The sequence below is a fragment of the Hydra vulgaris genome, chromosome 14 (assembly GCF_038396675.1).
Source record: "Hydra vulgaris chromosome 14, alternate assembly HydraT2T_AEP".
Taxonomy (NCBI): Eukaryota; Metazoa; Cnidaria; class Hydrozoa; order Anthoathecata; family Hydridae; genus Hydra; species Hydra vulgaris.
In genome coordinates this window covers 43,212,232-43,230,901 of record NC_088933.1, presented here as the reverse complement: position 1 = coordinate 43,230,901, position 18,670 = coordinate 43,212,232, and the positions used below count along the sequence as shown (strand labels likewise).

The following is an 18,670-nucleotide window of genomic DNA, read 5'->3' as shown; positions in this document are numbered from 1 at the left end:
TTCTAGCAGCCTTATTTATCGTAAGCAAGTTTTTTGCATTTTCTAGTTCTTAAGGGTTTTGTTCAGAAAAAATATTTAAACAGAAATGTTGGTTTGTGATATAGGTTTTGAAGGAGATATCAGGGCATTGAGTTTTTCATGGCTATGGACCTATGTTTGCAAAAAAACTATTGAAATTTTCAGCTATAGAAATATTGTCGATATATTCAATTTCTTTAACAATAATATCGCGTTAGTTATTTCGTATGATTTTTACCTATTATTTCTTTCAATTTTTTAAAGGTTTTTTACTATCGCATTTGGTTTTTTGTAGTTATTTTGAATAATATTTTTTTTTGAATTCTTTCTAATGTCAGTTGTGTTCGAGATGGAGAGGTCTTGTCTTACTTTAAACGTTTGATGATTTCGGATATAAGTTGCAATCCCTCCTACCCTTTTGTTTTTTTTTCTTTTAAAAGATATTAGTTTATAATTTGGATTTCGACAATTTGAATTTGCTGAAAATGATTCATGAGAACACCACGCTTTGGTTATGGAAATCATACTGAATGAGTAGTTGTAATCTATTAGAAAGTGTTTTAGTTTATCAAAATTTTTATTTAAACTTTTTATATTTATTTGTATTGTAGTAAAATTATTTTTTAAAGTTTCAAGTTCAATTTTAAAAGTTTCTGTTTCAAAATACTTGGGATCAAAATTATTTCTATAAAAATCATTTAATAAAATATTATTTGCAGTTTCGAAGACGTTGAAACGCAGAGTTTCGAAGACGTTAAAACGCAGAGTTTCGAAGACGTTGAAACGCAGAGTTTCGAAGACGTTGAAACGCAGAGTTTCGAAGACGTTGAAACGCAGAGTTTTGAAGACGTTGAAACGCAGAGTTCCAAAGACGTTGAAACGCTGCGTTTCAAAATCTTTAGTTTTGTTTTTATTTTTGTTAGTCATTCTGTAAAGTGTGATAAATTTAAACGTCCTAGCGTAATGAAAAATGTACAGAACTATTTCACAAATCTTGAATAAGTACTTTGTTAAAATTAAAATTATTTACGAAAATCTCTGACAAATATTTTATCTTATTTGGTAATAGCGAATTTACCTCCCTCTTGAAATCTTTTATCATCTACCCATAAATTTTTTTCTTATTTCCATCGTTTTGTTTGCGTAGTTTACTTTTATGAATATTCCGGTTCCTTTGAGTTTTTTTAATAATGTTTAGATTTTATTTTTGTTTTGAAAACCTAGAAGTTTAATAATTATAGTTCTTGGAGATTTATCTTCATTATTTCCCCAATGCGGTGAGCTCTTTCAATTATTACGTCTTCAGAGATTCCCAGTTTGTTTCTAAATAGATCTTTAACTTTCTTTGCACAGTCATTCAGAGATTCCATGGGTAGCTCAGTTAAGCTATCGATCCTTAGGTTACGGCGTGAACAATTTTCAAGGTCAATATATATATTTTTTTTAATTGTTAATTTTGCTGGCCATCAGACTGTTTGTTTCCGATATTTTGTTTAAAAAGTTTTCTTCCTGAAGGTTAATACTTGCCTTTATATCGTTGATGTCTCTTTCAATGATTAAAACCTTCAAATTGCATTTATTGGACTCGTTCAATAAATTTCAACTCGTTCAACAAATTTCAAGTTTGTCAAGCCGATCTGTTATTGTTTTTAGATTCGCACTTATAATACGGCTAAATATATTTTCCTTTTTTTTTTAAAGGTTGAGAGTTTCACTTAGAAGACCTTTTTTCGTACTTCTGGTTTGGTGGTTAATAGTTTTTTAATATTTATCATTGTAACTTCCAAATGTATGTATGTATGTATGTATGTATGTATGTATGTATGTATGTATGTATGTATGTATGTATGTATGTATGTATGTATGTATGTATGTATGTATGTATGTATGTATGTATGTATGTATGTATTTATGTATGTATGTATGTATGTATGTATGTATGTATGTATGTATGTATGTATGTATGTATGTATGTATGTATGTATGTATGTATGTATGTATGTATGTATGTATGTATGTATGTATGTATGTATGTATGTATGTATGTATGTATGTATATTTGTATTGAAGCAAAAAAATAAAGTCTAAAAAATTAAGTTTAAAGGGTTAACATCTTCTTTGTAGAATTTTAACGTTGAAATCTAAAAACTGATTAATCGAGCATTATTGAATTCCCTTTGTATGATAGCTTCCTGTGGAATTACTTCTATATGAAGCAGAACTCAATTTTTAAAATTGCAACTAAGTTTTCGGAGCAGGGTTTGACTATTAAATGTTGAATGTGAAATAAATTTAAAGAGTATGTCATTAAAGCAAAATAATTTATAATTAGCAAAACGTTAAGAATATTTATTCAAGTTGGTTTGAATTATTATGTAGTATTATATTTTTTAACAATAAAAAATGTTCTCAGAAAACAAAAGTGTACTAAAAACATTGGTATTACGCGAGCCAAAGCATTTGAACTTATAAAAAAGCAACAGACATTGTACAAATTACAAAAAGAGCAACAAATATTAGTTACCTATAACTTTAATGTATTTATTAAGTGTACTTGTTGCAAATAAATTATCTTAAGCTAAACTAAAATTTAAAAATGTTGTTTTTTTGATTTTAGAAATTTTTTTGCAATTATTATTGTTAGCATTAAATCCTACCTGAGCTACAGACGGATAACACAAAGGTTTAAGGATCTTAAAACTCGCGTAAATCTAATTCCACGTAAGATAAAGTCTCACATAGATGAAAGGTTTTAAATGCCGCATATACTTTGTCCTAAATGAAATAACATAGAAAATATTGAATAAATGTGATTTGCTACTGTTACTAAAAAGTTGAGTGAATATTACTAAATTAATATTTAGGTTTGTTTAGAAACATTCATTGAAGTCATTTCCATGGATTCCAGACATTGATCTATCTGACATAACTTGACAACAATGAGCTCTGCTCATCATTGTCAAGTTATGTCAAGTCCATTTCTTTCTAGAATTTTGAAAATGTCATAACTGAGTTTATCAGCTTTTTGCTCTATAAAGTAAAAAACTATAAAAATACTTTTATCACTTCAACTTTCTCATTCTAGATTTTCACAAATCTGATTATTTCAGAAAGCTGGTCAGTGTGTAATAAGTCAAGTGTGCTCAACTTTAAAGTACCTCGCAGCCTTTATTTGAAAAGCCTCTATTGAAAAGAATCTCCATAACATTTTTTGCCAGAGCACTTATTACTCATTTTGAGTTTCTGGTGAAAGATAAGATAAGAATGCTTTTGCTGAAATTGAAGTTTGCCTCATCAGGTGTTCTTTCATCACTAGATCATATTTAAAAAGTATTTCAACCTTTTTAAGAAAGATTTTTTTATTCAAAATTTAATCATTTTCCTTAAAGTCACGAAATGTCAGATTTTGTTTAGCAAAATCCAAAACTATATCTGTGCTAAAAAAAATAGAGTGATAACTGTGAAAGCTATCACTCCATTTTTTTTCTCCTTTTCCATCACAGCTTATGTCCTGCTGCCAATGTTTGTCATTTTTCCAAACAGCATAGATGGTTATCCGATATCTCATGATTATATAATTTTATGCTTAGCATCTGCCACTTTTGAAACCCAGTGACGAATTTAAAATGTTGTTTCTGTTGGATTAACAGCAAAATGTTTGCAGCTAAAGAAGTATAACTTCTCACTAACGAGCGAGTAAACCATCCCAAACCGCAGCATTTTCTATTTTGCATTTTCTTGCAGAACTATTCTTGGTGTACATCCTTTAGCTTTTGCACCTTGTCTTGTCAAAGCACTGAATGAAATATCCTTTTTCTGAAAAAAGCGCTTTACCTTTTTATTTTTAACTTGAAAATGATCTGAAACCAGTACATTCCAGAAAGAAGCATCGGATAAAATATTTAAATTATTTACATTAATTTGAATCATCGCGATGATTCAAGTTAATTTAAATATATGTATTTAAATAGGACGATGCATCGTCATATTTACAGTATTATGGCAAGAATCATTTTCAACATGAACTTCTGTTTCATATTTATCAACTCTGCATCCTCAGTTTCTGTATCAATCTCTTCCAACTCCGGATTTATTTGCTTAATTGAAAAATGCACATTGCTAGCATTTATGGAGTCAGTATTAACTTGGCTTGAGGAGCAAAGTCTTTTGATGAGTCTTGATCATCATATAGTCTCCTTAAATATTGAAGCATGTATCCAAATAGGGATTTTAGTGATTTAAATGTTTTCTTTTTAACTTTTCGCTGATCGCATTTACTAAGCCTCTTTGAGTTATGCACTGCATGTGATTAAGTATTCTAAAATAACAATTTGTAAGTCATAATTAAAGCATAAGCTATAGCATTGTTTTAAGTAGTAGTAAGCATAAGTAATATTAAGCGTAAGTAAAGCTTAGTTTATAAATCATAATTATAAACATAGCATAGTTCTTTCATTTCAAAATTTAAACGTGTTACTAAGTTAATAGCAAGTGAAATCTTAAGTTATCTTTAAAACACTATATTATAGTGTAATAAAAATAGTCAAAAAACTATGATGAGTATTCACCTCAGGGAAATTTATTTCCCTGAGGTGAATTTCCCGGAAATACAATTGAAACGCTAATTTTCACTAATGTGTTTCATTTCTATCCGAACGCCTATCTCTTAAATCCAAATATAAATTCTTTTTATAATAAAATCGAAACCATTATTTGCTCCCTAGCGTATTAAAAAACGTGCCACATAAAGTCATTGCTTCCAAAACGAACGATTAGCGACCTTTTTAAGAGGTGATTTTCAACACTTCACAATTAAAGTAGTATAACACTTTATGAACTCTTGTAGAAAATTAAACATTTAAAGCTGGTAGTTTTGTGATAAATAAACCCTATATAATAAAATCAGAAAACATTATGGATAATCAGAAAATCAAAAAAGCACTATAGAGCCTTCAATTATTGTAAAATACAATCTTTTGTGAAAGAAATCCAAAATACAATCTTTTGTGAAGTCATCCAAAATATAATATTTTGTAAAAGGAATGCGAAATATAATTTTTTGATCTTGAATAAAATACGAAAGATTTGTGAGTAAAAGGAAGAAATAGAAGAGTTAGTAATAAAAAGTATTTTTGTTAAAAACTCTTCTATTTCTTCGAAAAAACAAAATCTGAAAACTGTTGGTTGGGTAAATGCAAAAATAATTTAAAACGAGCATAAGCAGTTTTTTCAAATTTACATTTATTCATTTTTGTGTCAGGTCGTGATGGTGCGGCCGCACCATCACGTTCCATAATGATGCCACTGCTCCCAAAACTTTTTATCGGTGACCACATTGTAAAAAGATAATGTTCAATAAAATGTTTGGTGTGATTTTTGGTGAAAACAATTTATAAAGATGACACAAGCACGATTGAAAATATAATTTCTAAAAATATTGGTTTGCTCTGTAAAGCAAAACCTCTTTTAAATCAAACATGTTTAAAATACATTTATTTCTCATTTATATTAGTTACACAAATGTTGCTTGGTACAGCATATAACTCAGACAAAAAAACTATTCAATAAACAAAAAGATGCTGTTAAATTAATATCAAATGTATATTGTCTCTCACATTCAAAACCATTGTTTAACAAACTGAATATACTAAATGTTTACCAAAAAACATATATCAAATTTTTAGGTTTAAAATTAGTAGAAATACAATGTCAAAAATTTTCAAACCATTATTTAATATCATTTATCACAGAAACCTTACCAATTATTCGAGTAAAAATTATGTTTAATCTGAAAGCTATATATTATTTAATAAAGTTCTTTATTTCTATTAGAGTTCCTAACGTACATAATAAAATGATTAGTAAAAATATGAAACAATTACAACTCTTGATCAGTTTAAACAAAACTTTTAAATAAGGAGACAATTGAGGATTGTTTCTAATTTTTTATTGAAGGGGTTATATTTGGAAAGTTATAATATTATGTAAATTTTATTTTGTTTAAAAAGATCTTTAATTACTGAAGTCTTTAATTACTTATATGAAAACATTTTATACAGAAGTAAATGGATAAATTATTTTTAATTAGAATGGATTTATATAAGTTGGTGTAGATAATAAAGGTAATTGGTGGTAAGACAAACGTGTCTTCTTGTTTTTACTTTTTATATATAGTTTATTACACAAAACTTGTACGTAATATGACAGCAAATAATTAAATAAGTATATAAAAGAACTTGTAGACTTATGTTATGAAAAATGAAATAAAGGTTGATTAAAGTTATTTAAATAAATTGTGTTATTTTTAAGTCAGAGTCCGAGCTGCTGCCAGAGTTAAAGCTGAAAATATGGGGTAGCTGGAGTCGGAGCCACAGCCAGGGCAAGAAATTGTAGTATTTTAGCAAAACTGTTGCTATTAGGAATATGTTTGGATAAAAAATTATCATTTGATATTATAAGGCCTGCGAGGGGTCGAATTTTGTGTTTTTTTGATGACTAAAAAATTTATTAGTTTTTAAAGTTGCTAGTTTTTAATTATGTTAACCAATACCCACGAAAAAAAGCTTTATAGAATTTCTATAAACTTTTGAAACAAATGGCCTATAGAAATTCTATAGAATTTTTATAAAATTTCTATATAATGTCTATTAATTTCTATAGAAATTGCTATTTTTTTTTCTATAGAAAAAAAAGTAGAAAAAAAAGTTCTATAGGGATTTCGATAGAAATTAACAGAGATTCCATAGAAATTCTATAAAATTCTATAGAATATCTATAGGCTATATGTTTCAAAAATTTATAGAAATTCTAAAGAATTTTTTTTCCTGGGTATGTCTATTGGGAAGTAACATTGTTTAATAAACTACAATCTATAGGCTTTTTATTTCAACAAACAAAGCTATTGAAAAAACAAGTTTATACTAAAAATAAAATATAAAATAAAATAAAAATTTCTATTAGCAAGATATTAGTGGGGTAACATGGTAGAGCATTTGCAGGGGACCTTAAAACAGTAGAATAGTGCTCCATTGTGCCATAAAGAGTTTTAAAAATCATTTCTTTCAATATATAGAGCCTATTTTTAGGATTTTTATGTAAATATAAATCTTTGAAATCCAATTCCGATACTAAGTCATTCTTTAATGACGCTTAAGAATGACATTAAAAATAGATATCTAGATTTCTGAAATGTGATTTGGATCATTAGAAAATATTGGATGCGTTATTTGTGTTATAATTATAAATTTGTTTGTCTTTCAAGTAATAATCTGTCTTTTCTCTAAGTTTTATACTTTTTATTTACATTTTTAATATTTGTATCAAGGTTTCCCAAGGGCGGGGTACTTTAAAACGTTATCTGTTATTTAAAACGTGCTCCACTCTCCCCTCCACATTTCACTAAATAGTTTTACGAAAAAGTAGTAAAGTCGAAAAATATTTACAGAATAAAAAATAATTAACAAGTAAAAATAATATTATAGCATTAGAAAAAAAAAAGATAAAGTTAGATCTTGTTTTCGAGAATTTTATTTAAAAACTTCATAAAATTATAAGACATACATATTATACATATATAAAAATGTGTGCATAAGAAAAAAATTAGCAAACTGTTAAATGTTTAAAAATATAAAAATATATTATTAAGAGATAAAATAATTTTTTTAAACTTTTTTAAAGGAAAAATAACTTCATTCAAAATAAAAATCAAAATGTTTGTAAACTATTTGCTCCATAGAGAAGCTCCACAGAATCAAATGCTAGATTTTTCAATGTAAGTTATAAGAATTGGTTGCCAAATTAAACTATCGTTTCTTAATTTGTATTTATATACGGCGTATACAGCGATTTATGGCGATTACGGCATATTATTGGCATATACGGCAATTTACGGCGAGAAAAGAGGGCGGCCAAATTCAGCACGTTGTCAGATTACTTTTATTTTTTCAAATCTACTATTATCAAGTCAATGATTATTATATACTAAAACAAAATGGCTAAAAATTTTACTCCATTTCAAGTAACAGAATTATTTGATATACACGAAAACACTTTACTTAAAATATTTAATGAACGCTTTCAAAAGCTAGAAAATGACTTTTTAATTATAAAAGATGAGAACAAACAATTATAAAAAGAACTAGATCAAACTAATTCTACTATTCAATTCCTAAGCGATAAATACGAAACAATGAAAGAAACATTAAGCAACAATAAAAATAAAATATCATCTCAAGTCAATTTTAAACAAAAAGCCACTAATCTTGAAAACAAATATCTTAAATAACCCTGAAAGACAAAATGGCAGAGTTAGAGGATAGGAGTCGTCGTAACAACCTTCTGTTTGAAGGAATCGAGGAAACTGAAGGGGAAACGTGGAAAAACAGCGAGGCAAAAGTAAGAAAACTAATAAAAGAAAAACTAAATATAAACGAAGAAAGACATAGAACGCGCGCACAGAACGGGGAAGAAAGAAAACGATGACGGCAAAATATAAGAAGAAGAACTGATGTAGTTAAATTCCTAGATTATAAAGATCGTGAAAATATACTAGAAAATCATAAAAAGCCAAAACTATGGAACAAAAAGATTTACATCAATGAAGATTTTAGTGAATGAACAACCATCATTCGTAAGCAATTACTTATTAAAGCAATTACTTATTAAATACGTTCATCAGGTAATTTTGCCAAAGTGGTATATAATAAATTAATCACCAAGTCTTTCGAAAAGACTATCTGATTATCAAATAAAAATTAAAATTTGACGTTTTAATGTATATGAGTATATATGTATGTAATATGTACACATTTATGTGTGCATACATATATATATATACTGATGCATATAAAAACTTTTGAATATTTTCGAAATAATAAAAACATGCAAAATGGATTCAACTTATCAGAATGATTTTGAAAAAATATCAAATTTATTTCATATCAATACTTTTAATTTAGACAATGAATCTGATCCAGATATTAATTATTTTAATGAGATTAATGGATCAAAATTCGAATGCTCTTACTTTTATCCAGATAAAATTAAAGCATATTAAAAAATGATAGTCGTGATTATTTTAATATAATCCACCTTAATATTAGAAGTTTAAAAAAGAATTTTGATAGCTTTTTAAATATGATTTGTTGAACGGAATACTTTTTTAACGTTATTTGTTTAACTGAAACTTGGTGTACAGAAGCAGATTTTAAATCAAACTCTAATCTCATTCTTACAGGTTTTAATACAGTGTTTTTAGAGCGTAATAATAATAAGCGTGGAGGAGGAGTTCTTTTTTACATAAAAGAAAACATTGGATTTAATATTAGAACCAAAATAAGTGTCTGATGAAAATATTCAGATTTTTACGGTTAAAATATTAAACTAAAAATTTAAAAATATTTTACTAAGCTGCTGCTATTGGCAATCAACTGGAATAATTGAGTACCTAAGCAATTATCTTGTTCATAATATAATAGAAAAAGCTAGTCAAGAAAAGAAGAAAAATTATATACTAGGGGATTTCAACCTAGACTGTTTCCAGTACAATGAAAAACAAAACATTACAAAGTTTTATAACCATTTATTTGAAATGGGAATAGTATCTATTATAAATAAACCCACCAGAATAAAGGAGTTCTTATCCTCCTTAATTGACAACGTTCTTACCAATGACTGTTTCAATATAACGCTCAAAAAAGGTATTGTAAAAACTGATGTTTCGGATCTTTTTCCAATTTTTTTCTGCTAAGGCGCTGACCTCAAAACAAATACGTACGAAAAAGTAAAAATAAAAAAATGTATTTATAACAACAATAACCTAAATTTATTTAAACAGCAACTTTTACATTAAGACTGGAGCTATATAAACTTTAATGAGGATATAAACATCATCTATAAATCTTTTTTTTAAATATATTTTATAAAATCTACGAAGCAAGTTTTCCAATACGAGAAATTATTCTTAACGCCAAAGACATTTCTTGTCCTTGGATAACTAAAGGAATAAAAAAATCCTTAAAAATAAAACAAAAACTCAATGTTAAATATCTTAAAAATAAATCAGACAAACATAAAAATAACTACACAGCTTAAAAAATATCTATTTGAAAAACTCCACAAAAAAGCCAAATAAATTTACTACTCTGACTTGCTTATGAAACACAAACATAATTCAAGGCGGGTTTGGCAAATAATGAAAGAAATTACTGGCAAACATAAAACAAGCACAAATTCGATGCCGAATGCTATAAAAGTAGAAAATAAATTAGTTACCGATTCAAATGAAATCGCTGCCAAATTCAAAGTTTTTTTCAACAATAGGACATAAACAATCAAATAAGATTCCTTATATAGACAACAACTCTGTTGACGAATTTATATCGTCACCAAATTCAACTATAAATTTTCAAATCTAAGTTATTATGAATTTGAAATAGCATTTAAATCATTTAAAAGGAATAAAGCAATTGGGTCAGATGATATAAATGGAAATATTATAACTGACACTTTTAATGTGATCAAAGATATTCTCTACAAAGTCTTTGAAGCATCTACTACTCTAGGATCTTTTCCAGATAGTTTGAAAATAGCAAAAATAATTCCAATTTTTAAAACAGGTGATCATACCAATATCACATACAATTGTCCTACCTCAGTTCTACCAGTCTTTTCGAAAATATTAGAAAGAATAATTTATAACAGATTATACACTTATCTTATTGATAATAAACTCCTCTATAAAAATCAATTTGGTTTTCAAGAAAACAATTCTACTGAACACGCTATTCTCCAAGTAACGCGCAGTATTGCCGACTCATTTAAGAATTCTCAATTCACACTAGGCCTATTTATTGACTTGTCAAAGGCTTTTGATACTGATAATCCTCATATTTTAATTAAAAAGCTGAAGAGCTATGGTGTAAAAGATAAAAATTGGTTCAAAAGCTATCTAAGTAATCGCAAATAATTTGTTTATAATAAAGAATCTTCATCGCAAATAATAACGTATATAACATGCAGTGTCCCCCAAGGTTCCCTACTTAGGCCACTGTTATTTTTATTATACATAAATTATCTTTACAAAGCTTCTAACTTAACGACCGTAAATTTTGCGGATGATACGAATTTATTGCAGTCGCACGAAAATGTAGATATACTTTTTAATAAAATGAATAATGAACTAAAAAGAGTATCATATTGGTTTATAAAAAATAAATTGTCTTTGAATACGGATAAAACAAAGTTTTAACTTTTTTACCCAGCCTCTAAAAAAAATGAGAATACAAAATATCTTGCCTGACTTATTAATTGACTATACAATCATAAAAAGAGAAAAAGTTACAAAATTCTTAGGAGTCATGATAGACGAAAACTTATCTTGAAATCAACAAATTGATAATATTTCCATGAAAGTTGCTAAAAGCATTGGAATTCTATATAAAGCTAGATATATACTAAATAAACACCAACTAACTCAACTATATTATTCATTTATTCATTGCCATATAAACTATGCTAATATTATATGGGGAAGCGCTCACAAAACCAAACTTAAATCTCTCTATCGGCATCAGAAACACGCAGCTCGCATAATTAATTTTGCAAATCGTTTTTCAAGCTCAATACTACTTCTTATAAAAATGAAAGTTTGAAATATATACAAACTAGCTATTTTTAATATTCTGTATTTTATGTTTAAATGTAAAGAAAATGTATCTCCTAGTGTATTTATAAATCTCTATAATTTGATACCAAAAACAAATATGAACTTCGTTGTTGTAAAAATATTCAAGAGCCATTTTGCAAAACAAAAATTGACCAGTTTTGTATTTCCTATCGTGGCCCATTTCTCTGGAATAAAATAGTATTACCTAACTTTGATTTTCTTTCAAGTGGTCTTTTTCTTCCTTTAAAAAGAAATTAAAAGAAATAATATTTTCAACACAAAATATATTCGTCTATTTTTAGTATTTCAAGTTAATATGATTTAATACATTATTTTTGTTTACTGTATAAAAATATAATTTATACAACATATATTGAATACTTTATATTATAATTTTATCCAATATTGAGTATGTTATATATCTATATTATAAAATATGATCTTAAAACTCGCTTAACATCTGAAGAGTGTTATAGCGCATATGTAATTTTTTATTGTGCGAATTTTTTCTTTATATAGATTGTAAAGGGCTTTATGATAAAATCATGTGATCTTCTGGAAGTCCTACCCGTAATATATTCATTGTAAATTTACTTTGTTTATATTATTCTGGAAAATAAATTACAAAAAAAAAAAAATATATATATATATTTTTAACTTTTAATCTAATAATTTAACTTTTAATCTATTTTATCTTTTAATTTATTTAATTTAATACATATTGTGAAAAGAAACGCGAAAGAACCAGTTTTAAATTTGTACTAATTACAAAGTATCTTAAACGGAGCCGATATATATTAAGAATTAATTTTAAATAAAAGCGGCTCGGCATGAGTAAATCTGTCTTTAAAACTGATAAGACGTGCAACATGTTTCTGTTGACTATAAAGAGGCTACAGCTTGTGACTTATTCGCATTACATTAAGTAAGATGTGCATAATTTAAATAACAATGGATAAAAAAGAAATATATATCTGAGTTTGTTTAAAGCACTTTAAGTTTTATACAGTATTCCTTAACGTTTGGCAAATTTAATACACAAGAATTCAATGTGGCATTTCCAACTAAAGTTTTCATCGATATAGATACCCAAAAGGTATGTACTAGGTTAAAAAGATTTTTTTTTAAAGGCTAGAACTATAAAATGTAAATGTAAATCACAAGTTAGTAGTTTTGTTTTAAAAATTAGACAAAAAAATGCCCATTTTATTTTTTTAATATTTAGTAAAGGCATATTCATTTTAAACCAATCAAAAATTTTCGCTGGTTCAATATTCATATTTTGAAGTAAAGTTTATAAACAGATAAAAAATGATCATCAGCAACATAACTTCCATTAAATTTGAAGCTTTATGACGATAATTGATGTCAATGAGAATGAGAAGGGCTCCAAGAGCCCTGAGTTATTCCATTGGTTATATTTAATATATTAGAAAGGTCATTTTCATTACTTTAACAAATTTTTTTGGGTTGCCTAAATAACTTTTAAGTAACAATAAAACATTTTCTTTGATTCCATAATATTCAATTTTTTTGAAGGAAAATTTTATGATCAATTGTATGTAAAGCTTTAATAAACCAATGAAAACTTCGAAGGAATTTTGGAAATTTTCAAAAGATTCAACAACACTGAGAGTAATATGGATATATAGTATTACATAATATATATAGTATTACATGTTCTGTTGTTCTAATTATTTAAATCCGTATTGATTGATAAATAGTATATTATTTAAAGTAAGGTGATTATAAATTTATAATCACCTTACGTTATGTAAAATTCTTTTTAAAACTTTAAAAATATATATAATTTAGGAAATTATTGCAACTTATTAATCTATACATTTGTCTGTAAGGACGAAAACAACAAACTTTTTATTTAAATATTACTGTTTTCTCAGTGATTTTTTTAGTAATCCACTTTTAAGTAAACCACTACTAGAACAAATCTACTGTAGTTTTGTTCAAAGTTGCCTAAACTACGGTAATATAGCATGGGGTAGTACCTATAAAACGAAACTAGAACCACTATATCGTAAACAGAAACGTGCTATCCGTATGGCTAGTTTTAAAAATAAAACAGAACACTTAAAACCTCATTTTAAACAAATGTCTTTATTACCATTGTTTGAACTAAATCTATATAATGTTCTAAGTCTTATGCATAATTGCAAAATGAAATATTCATTTTTCTAAAGCCTTATAAACAAAAACCAGAGTACAAATATTTACTGCGTACAAATAGTACCCAGTTAGAGCCTTCATCCCAGTGGGCACAAGTACGTTTTTCAAACGTTTGGTAAACGTTTAATCGTCGCGTTTTTTTTTTTTTTTTTTTGCCATATAAATTTATTAAAGTCGTAAAGCATAATATAAATACAAATAGCAGGGGCAAAAAGAAGACATAATTGGTCTTATCACCAAGCCCCTTAGTCTATACCGTAAATATAAGACAACAAAAATTAAAAAACGTAACACTATATAATATAAAACGTTTTTCTAAAGACTTAATAGAGTAAAAATCATCGGTCCTAAAGTCCTACTTCAACTTTTTGTTTTTGTGTTGGTTAAGAAAAATTTAAAAAAAGAAAAAAAGGAATTTATACAAAAAAACTATATTTCTAAAAAGCAAGCAAGCAAATACGCATAATCCTGAAGCTTTCCTTTTACACCAGCATATACCTTTAAATATGTGAATAATTCTTATAAACCATAATTTTATATATATATATATATATATATATATTTTTATTTCAAACCTCATTAAAACTTCAGAAAAAGCTGAGCGCTACGTCGATTATCTGTAGTTTTTGCTTTAATTTATTCTTAAACTCATATAGCATAGAAATTGTTTTAAGATCATTAGTTAATATTTTATTCCATAATTTAGTCCCTCTGGTAGAAATTGAAAATTCGGTCGCCGCAAAATAACTTTTGGGTTGAATATAACTGTTTTCTGAAAATCTGGTGAGATATCTTTTCTGATTTATTTTGAATAATGGGTAAAATATTTTAGGAGATATATTTTTATTAATTTTGAACATAAATATAAGAACTGGATAGACATTTAATTGATAAACATTCATTATATTTAAATTAACAAATAATGCTTGGGAGTGTGTATAACGGCCCACATCGGAAATGATTCTGATTGCATGCTTTTGTTTATTAAATAGTTTTTTTATTTTATTTTTATTTGTACTGCACCAAGCAATACTTGCAGAATTAAGATGGCAGTGAATGAACGAGAAATATAAAAGCTTTAAGCAAGTTGGATTTAAAAAAAGCTTAGCTCTGCATAGCAGGCCTATGTTCCTTGAGATTGTATTTTTGAGATATTGTATGTGATCTCTCCACGTCACATTTTCATCAAGAAGCACGCCGAGAAATGTTAAAGTGGTTTCTCTTTTTATGTCCTGATTGGCAATACAAAGTTTTGGAAGTTTCAATGGAATTTTATCTCGATAATGAAAACGATGGCAAAAAGTATATTTTGTTTTGGTTATGTTTAAAGATAATTTGTTTGCATTAAACCATTCAGTAAGATTTAATAGCTCTTTGTTTACTGACTTAAACAGAATATTTATATCATTATGTGCATAAAATAGATTTGTATCATCTGCAAATAAAATTGTATCTAGTTCAGTAAAAGGTTTACTTAAATCATTAATAAAAATGAGAAATAGGGGTGGCCCTAATACAGATCCCTGAGGAACCCCACATGTTATGTTCATATTGGTTGTTTTACCTTCATTATAAGAAATGTATTGTTTTCTATTTGACAAATAGCTTTTAAACCACGCAATATTTATATGTTTAATACCATAGTTTTCTAATTTTGTTAATAAAATGTTTTGAGTGATGTTTTTATAAGTTTGAGCGACGCTTGTAGACGTTTATACTATAAGTTCAAAGTTTGAGAGACGTATATATTATAAGTTATAAGTTTGAGAGATGCTTGAGAGACGTTTGTATAAGTAATTTGTTCAATAAACGTTCAAAAAACATTTTAATGGAAATTTTTTTATCATTTGATTTAATATTTTACGGGACCTTAAAAAGACCTTTAAAAAACGTTTTTTCCAAGCTAAAAACTGCGAACTGCGCATGAGCAACTTTACTTAAAAATATGAAGTATTTACAAGTTTTTCGACGAACTTTTACGATTGTAAAGGAATTTTTTTTAAATTATACATTCATAAGTTCTTACTAAGTTGTATAGTCAAACATTATTGCAGTATATAGAAATGCAATAGTAGAAAATCACTTTTCAAACATTTTTTATTTAACACTGTTTTTTTTATCTTTTAACTTTATTGATGTTTTTAGTTTAAAAACTCATTAGATACACAGTGTAGATGAAACACTGTTTTAAATGAAAAAAGTTTAATAAGTTATGCTCTTCTCATTGTAGACGTTTCAAACATAATAAATATTTATTGACTTTAGTACATACATAATACTAAGTATGGTTAAGTTGAAAACTAAGTTTTTTTTATAATCAATGATTGTTACTAGTTAATTCAGTACATGTCTAGTTTTCAGTACAGACAGTACTTGAAGTACATGTCTGTATAATAAATAGACGAATACAAAAATATTTACTTACTTTATACAGAAATACTTACTTATTTATAATACAATTTATTTTGTCGATATAAATTATACAAGTAAATATAATATATATTAACAAATATCTTGACTAAAGTATTATAGAAATGCGTGATACATCGATAAAGTTTGTTTCAAAACTTCTAGTTTTCGAGTTCTATTTATTCAAAAAACTTCAAATTCATAAAAACAGTTTGTTTCTTTTATATTTAGTTCACATAAATGCAAACTTATTGAAAAGTTATATAAAAACTTGTGTGTGTTAATAAAAAAATAGAAAAATATTTATTTTATCTTATAACGAATGGCAAATATAAATATTGGCAACCTAAATCTTGACTAAAGAACTAAAATAATTTAAGATGCATCCATAGAGTGATTCAAAGACTTCAAGTTCTAAACTTCAAGAATTAGGTTGTTTTTTAAAATTTAGCTCATGTATGTAAACTTCTGGATAACTTTTCAAAATTGGTTTTATATCTAAAATTCTTCACTAAATACTTCAATGTAAGTCTATATAAAAGATTGGAGTGAGCAGTCCTTTGTATTTGTTTTTTAATATCAATTTTAGAACGAAAAGTGTAATGTATCACAATTGTTTGCATTATTAAAGAAGCTAGTCCTGATATTACAGTGCAAAAAGTTGCCAAATATATCATCTACTTTTATATAACATTTTATGCTACATAAAACCAGCTAATTATTTTTCAAAAAGTTCAAAAAACGTGTATTTATTTTTAACAAGTTAATTGATAATACATGAAACACTTCTTCAACAATTTTTTTTTTTAGGTGCCCCAAGAAGTCTTTCCGGTCTGATCACAGAGCACCGGGGATGAGCATTTAATTGGAAGTTAACCCCTCCTTCCTAATCAATGTTCCAAAACTTGCCCAGATGTGGGGTTTCAACCACAGATTCCTTGTTTCTAAGGCAAGTGCGCAACCACTGCACCACGGTTGCAATAAAGTGCAGCAAAGCTTTCAGTGAAACATTGCTGCACTTTATTGTTACAATGAACTGCCATCAAGTTTTAAGCCTATAAGTGGAGCAGGTATGTTAATAAATGTTGACTTTTTTCATTTTTCATAAGATGTCATGGTATTTAGTTCAATTTTCAGTTTTCTACTGCAGTTTTTTATTAATATTTTACTCTGTTCTAACTTTTTTTTTCTTTTATAATAGGTTTCCAATATGCAGTATTTGTGGGTACCGTGATACCAGATATACCATTCCTAATGTATGAAATCAAAAAGTCTTTATCTGCAGTGAATATCCTGGAGGAAAAGACGGAGTTTGAAGATTCAGTCTTTTTTATGATAAAATAAATGATACAACAAGGTTTGATCAAAGCGAAATAATTTTAAATAATAAAGTAATGTTTTATTTGTTGTAATATTCTTGTTTACATTTATGTATAAATTTTTCCTAAATAAAGTAAAATGTGATCAAACTAAATATAATCTATGATTTTTTAAGCTCTTTTTCAGCTTCTGTTAATAAGGTTTTGGATGACATTATGTCAAAATGTGTTATAGCATTGTTTAAGAATGCTAGAACTTATTAAAATAGATCATTTAAAAAAACACATTATGGTATGGAGCAATTATTGGTAATTTTTTAATAAATGTGGTGTGTATGTCGTTTATATTGTTCCTTTTACATACTGTGTGAAGTTTTACATTACTTATTTCTTATTATTATTAACATTTTGATTTATTTTTTTACATGCATTTTCAAAACATACATGGTATTCTCAAAACTTCTAGAACGATTAATCTATAATAAATTAAATGAATATTTAAAAACTAACAAAATTATTGATTAAGGTCAAAATGGTTTGCAAAAGCTACACTCAACTGAGCATGCAATCCTTGACCTCTCAAATAGGATAAGTAGATCATTTAAAAAAAAAAATTCACATTAGGGATCTTTATTAATTTTTCAAAGGCATTTGACACCGTCAACCATTAGTTTTTACTAATAAAAATGAAAAACTATGGTATAAAAAATCAAGCTTTAAATTGGTTTAAAAACTACCTTAATAATAGACAACAGTGTGTTATTATATATAGAAAAACCAACTCAAATTTACTAAAAAAAAATTTGGTGTACCCCAAGGTTCCATTCTTGCTTCTCTTTTGTTTCTTATTTATATAAAAGATCTTCCAAACTCTAATATTTTTAAAACTATAATGTTTGCCGACGATGCAAACTTATTTTACTAGTCAAAGACAATCAAAGACCTCTATGAAAGAACAAATACTGAACTAAAAAAAGTTAACATATGGTTTAAATCAAATAAACTGTCACTCAATATAGAAAAAACTAAGTATATACTCTTTCACTCTAATCAAAAAAGTAAAAAAATACCCCTG

The 18,670-nt window shown here is 26.8% G+C and overlaps 1 protein-coding gene across 4 annotated transcripts in view; it reads right to left on the bottom strand.

Moving 5' to 3' along the window:
- Positions 1-18,670, bottom strand: part of LOC136090690 (uncharacterized) — a 45,899-nt gene that overhangs the window by 19,977 nt on the left and 7,252 nt on the right. The window contains exons 2-3 of one of the 4 annotated variants that reach the window (XM_065817531.1): positions 11,889-11,924; positions 2,676-2,793 (exon numbers count right to left, since the gene is read on the bottom strand). The exons of 1 other annotated variant lie outside the window; for it this stretch is intronic. The gene's annotated coding sequence lies outside the window, so the exon portion shown is untranslated. Of the gene's footprint in view, positions 1-2,675; positions 2,794-9,874; positions 10,013-11,888; positions 11,925-18,670 lie in introns of those variants that run through there. 2 more of the 4 variants (XR_010643643.1, XM_065817530.1) reach the window with 2 other exon arrangements.